Raw genomic sequence first — 6,000 nt, 5'->3', positions numbered from 1 at the left:
ACCAAGAACTGCCCTAGTTGGAACTGTATTTAACTGGACGTTGTTATACTGTTGCTGTTTTAACCAGTATTACACTGAAAAAGAGATCTGATATCAGTCAAAGTTGTAAATCTAATCTAATTGTGTGTTAAATGTTGTTGTTAAAGGTAGTGATTAGAGGTCACTTATCTTAAACATATAGTGTACACTTACATCAGGTGATGTAACTGATTTGTTGTTTTGTTTAATGTTTTTGTAATTTTCGTTTAAGGATAAGATATTACTTTACATGCAGTGTCTTGTGATTAATCAGTGTTTACTCCTACCTCTCTAGATGAACTAAGTATCTTCTGAATCTGTTGCCAGCAAATCAGTCTATTAATCCATTATCTTAAATCTATAAGACTACACTTACAGTAACACTGAAAACCCCATTACATAAAAGTGGCGAGCCATCCAGGAGGTAGTGGTGTGATACTGATCATAGGCATTGAGACTTTAAAACCCCAGTTTGGTTACCAGACAAATTAACACATTGCTAACATGGATGCTGTTGCTCAGCAAAGTATAAAAATCCCAAACACTGTAATAGCTAGTGGGGTAAATGAAACCACAGGTGATGAAGAACTGAAAAAATTTCCTAAAAGAACATGGTACCATTGTTAGGTCAATTAAGATTGATGATACTGAATCAGAATTCCATAATAAGCTAGTCATTGAATTTGACAGCGGGCATTCTTTACAATCTCTAGAGCCAATGTTACCGCATACATATCAGCTGACTAGTGATGCAAATGTTACTTACAAAATAAGGTCTCTAGCCAGTGTTTACACTCAACAGTTGGGGGGTAGAGCTACCAAATCATACCTCAAAGGGCTAAGAGATACTGTAGCAACACTCAGTGGGGTTGACTTTGAAACCATGTTAAGCCAGATGCTTTACTCAAGTGAGTGCTGCTTTCCTTCTGACAAGCACTTCATCTAAGACCATAGATGAGAACCCAGTTAACCCATTTGATAAAGAGCCGCCTCTATTATCTTATAAATCTATAAGAGTACACTTATGTTATGTAACACTGAAGGCCCCGTTACAAACCCGTATTCAATAGAAACAATTTGTTAAAACTGATTCCATAGTACACTGAAGTGCAAGTGACAATGTAGTGTAATGTAATGTATGATTGTAAGAGCTTCCTAGTACAGTTAATATGACGTTGGGTATGAAAATCTATTGTAATAAATGTAGGGTGGTGCACTTGAGCAGCTGAGCAAGTCGTATGTATGATGTCCGAGTGGAAGTCGTATCTTCCTTTCGGACATGGGTTGGCTTGCGGCTTGCCTGGGGTCATTGCTCCCCCCGACCTGCCATGCCGCGTTCCTCGCTCCCCCCACCTGCCTTGCTGTGAGCATTGCCCCTTTTAGAACTTTTGGCGTGGTTCTGTGCCTTGAGGGGATTAGAACTCAAGAATGGCTTCACCTATTCCCTACTTGGACACCAGGGGGGCAGTTTTTATGTCTATGCCATGTGACTGTTTTTGTTTTGTATAATGCGTTTATACACATGTCCTTTCCTTACCCTTTTCTCATGTCCATGACCATCTCATTGGTCTTACTGATGTTTACTGTGAGATTGTTAGCCTCACATCATGTAAACAGATTTGAAACCTCACTCGGTAGAGTTTGAAAATGATGCCAAAATGCCAAAGAACAAAAAATGAGATAGAGGAAGATTCTAAATGCATTAAATACTGAAAATGAGCAACTTAATCTAGACTAGATGATGGGATAATCTCTGAAGGAGATTACCAGGCTAGTGAAATGCTCTGGAAAGAAGAAAAGGTAAGGATGCAGAATGAGATTGCACTCCTTTAGAACTACCATCAGCATGATTAATTCATTTGTGGAAACATTGTTTGAAGATTTGGAGGAAGCAAAAGGTTTATCAATTTCTGATAAAAAAAAAAGGCACAACTGAGACAAGTCCCAGTAAGACATCTGTATGTGGCATGTGGAGTAATTAAGTTCCTGAAATGCTAAACAGTGATGAGAACTCAGAAAAAGATTCTCAGTCAGTCAGTCAATACTCTGACTGTACAGTTAAATTCCCCATGGCTCCAGTTCACTGGACTACAACTATGTGTGCTATTAAAGGAGTGGAGGAACCAATGACCTCTAATATGGTCAGAGGTTTTAATCCCAAGGAGTTAGAAGCTGTGATTAAAAGTATTGGTAAATTTGATCCTGCCAAACAAGATCCATTAGATTTTCTAAAGGTTTTTGAGCAATATGCTGACATTTACAAATTTACAGATGGTGATGAATTGGTGTTGTTTTGAGGGAGTGTGCATGCTGACAGCAGGAATGTCCACCAGAGCTGTTGACGTGATTTAAATGTTCATTTCTCTACCATAAGCAGTCTCCAAAGGCATTTCAGAGAGTTTGGCAGTACATCCAACCGGCCTCATGACTGCAGACCACGTGTAACCACACCAGCCCAGAACCTCCACATCCAGCATCTTCACCTCTAAGATCCTCTGAGACCAACCACCCAAACAGCTGCTGCATCAATCAAGTTTGCATAACCAAATAATTTCTGCACAAACAGTCTCAGGGAAGATCATCTGCATGCTCGTCGTCCGTATCGTGGTCTCGACCTGACTGCAGTTTGCCAGATTTGGACAGATTCGTGAACAATATTTGAGAGAAATAAGCCTTTTGTGTACATAGATCTTAAAAAAATAAAGATCTTAGATCTTTGAGTTCAGCTCATGAAAAATGATAAATTAATAGCATAAAAAGTTGATGGCAGTCATAAGGGCCATGTAAATAGGCAAGTGATAGTTTTGTGTGTGTAGCTCTCCTATCCCAAATCCTATCCCAACCTGTACGATAACAGCACTCTGGGTTTGTTAACTACATCCAAAACAACTTAGACCCTTAGGCAAGTCACAAATCACAGTATATTATAAATTTAAACAAAGAAAATTAGCAGTGTAACAATACTTAGTCATTAGTAAATAAAAGAACCTGACAAAAAGAATAAAAGAATAATTACTTTATTCTTTAACAAACTACTTAGAATACGCTATAGTTTAGTACCTTGACCCTTTTTAATATCTACATTGAAACATTTTGTGGTGAGGACCAACTTATTAAAACAAAAGAGAAAAGAAAAACGTGGCAGGCCTGGACTTGTGTGCGTTGTGGCGATAAACTTCGCCCCTTCTTTTAAATTGGTATAAACCATGAAAAAAAAATCAGTCACTTCGCAGTCCCAAAAGTGTCAAACAGAGAATACTACATTTAGGTTACTCGGAAATAGCCTTTCTGATCCTCGAATGCATGAGCACTTTTTCCTCAGCAACCAAAGCAACCAAAGAAAGTTCTGGAACACCACCTGTAATCCGTAGCAAACTTTGGAGATGCTCCAGGAAACAAAGGAAAAATAACTCCACGAAAGTCACTATTTGTTTTAAAGTGTCTACTGGACACTTTATCCTGTCACACTGACAGAAGTAAAAAGCAGAAAGAAACAAGAAAGTCCTCAGAAGATCTTTATAATGAGCGACACCTCCGTGTGTCTCTCCAGCACAAAAACAAACCTGTCCGACTCTCTTCTCTTGTCTTTAATCACCCCACGACAAAGACCTGCCACCATCTAAATCACACATCAAACTTAACAGACCTGGGGCCTGTTTCAGAAAGGAGGTTAAGTGAAAAGTAAGTTAACCCTGAAATGAGGGAAACTCTGGGTTTTCTGTTTCAGAAAGAGAGGTATGTTAAACCTGAGAAAGCAGGTTAAGTTAAGCCCGTTTCTGAAAGAGGGGTAACTTATACTCAGAGTCAGTTACCATAGTAACTTACTCTGTGAACCTAACCTGGACAGCAGCTGGTTTTCTTCGGTCTCCTCCCTTTTTCTAAAGCGGAAGCGATGTTTAAACATCTCATGCATTGCACATGTTTCAGTTACTCAGAGAGCATCAAAGGGAATGAAATGGCGTGCCCTTTTATTGATTATCCTGTTGATGAAGAGGCTGTATTACAGTTTTTTCCAATTGCTAACACACTAAAATGACATGCACAGCACAATTATTTAAACTGACACACAGAGCAAAACTTCAAGTCTCCAAAAGTCTAAACACATTTTCTGCTTTACACACATTTTGCATTTCAAAATGGCACTTTTTAAATGCACTGAACACATAAGACAACAATCTCTGCATAAGACAACAATCTGACAAAGTCACATGTTTGCCATTTCAAAACACTGCCATTCAAAATGACACTACATGAGCTAATTGGCCAATCACATGTGCCACCTGGCCAAACACCTCAATGGTTAATTGTTAGCACGTCAATCAGGATGTAAGCACTATGAACAGACCACAAGTGAGAACCTTTTTTTTTTTTTTTTTTACAACAATGGAAGACATTGCAGAGAGAGGAAGAGGAAGAGTGAGAGGTAGGGGTAGAGCAGGTAGAGGAGTTCATGGCCAAAGATGACGAAGACTTTTAAATGAATTCAGAGCAACCTTAGTAGATCATGTCATCAGCCATGGGCTGACAATGCGTGAGGCTGGACAGAGAGTGCAGCCAAACTTGAGCCGTTTTACTGTCATCTCGGTCATCTGGACCTTTAGACTAGAGAACAGGTATGTAACCAAAATTTCGTGTAGTACACATGTTGTATACCCCATGTCATAGTGTATCAGTTGGGTGACACCTGTTTACTTAGTGTATGACAGCCATTCATGAACTGTACAAGTTTCCTGTACAACGTACTCTACTGTGGGGAAAAATATTTAGGCTGCATTGTAAAAGCCCTGTATATATTTTTATTTTATTTTTTCTAAAGGACTGAGAGACGACACCATGGTGGAGGAAGGGGCCAAAGGTTCACCGGGGTACAGGAAGCTGCCATTGTAAACTTGGTTTTGGAAAATAATGAAATCAGATTACGAGACATTCAAAGCCACATCATCCAAGACAACACCTTATTCAACAACATTCAACAAGTCAGTCTGTCCACATTGGCTCGCATTCTCAAGCGAAACCAAATCAGAATGAAAACTTTATAAGGTGCCGTTTGAGAGAAACTCTCAAAGAAACAAAGAGTTCAGACGCACATATGTGGATGTAAGTATTATATTGACTGCAGTACACTACACGCAACATTGTTTCCCAGTGTACTGATAACACCATATTGACTGACTTTTGTTCTTTGTTTTCAGGGAGTACTGGAAATGGATGCTCATGCAATCCCACATGAGTTCATCTTTATAGATGAGGCTGGGTTAAACCTAGCAAAGACCAGAAAAAGCGGGAGAAACGTCATTGGCCACAGAGCCATTATAGATGTTCCTGGCCAACGTGGTGGAAACATCACAATGTGCGCTGCCATCTCCAGTATGCATGGTGTCCTCCACCATCATGCCAACCTTGGACCGTACAACACAGCCCATATTCTCACATTTCTGGACAGACTTCACAACACTCTCATACCTCATAGATAAAACAAAAATTACATGTTCAGTTGCCTTAAATTATCTCAATGTTATCTTATAAATATTAATATTCCTCAACTTATAATTAGGAAGTAATTCACTCAAAATTTTAAATATTCCTCAACTCATATAATTTGGGAAATACACTCAAAATTTTAAATATTCTTCAGCTCAATGTGGGACATGCACTCAAAATTAATTCTAAACTGAAATACTGATGTCGGCCCACTACACAGTTATAATCATCTAGTAATGTTAGAAAACACTAAAGTGACAATTTCACAATTTTTTTTATTAAACACAATGTGCTTTTTAAAAGGCATGAATCAAAATGGATCAGTCAAAACAAAGTGCTTGAGAAATTAAAACAAAAGGAAATGACAAACACATTTTGTTTTTACAAAATTTGCAAAATTTTTACAAGATGGCAAACAGTGTCACATCTTATATCTGAGGTAGAACAGGCAATTACATTTGTAAAGAGGGGAAAAAAACAAAAACCTCCTCAATACTTAGC

The sequence above is a fragment of the Tachysurus vachellii genome, chromosome 14 (genome assembly GCF_030014155.1).
Source record: "Tachysurus vachellii isolate PV-2020 chromosome 14, HZAU_Pvac_v1, whole genome shotgun sequence".
Lineage (NCBI taxonomy): Eukaryota > Metazoa > Chordata > Actinopteri > Siluriformes > Bagridae > Tachysurus > Tachysurus vachellii.
This window is presented reverse-complemented; position numbering follows the sequence as displayed.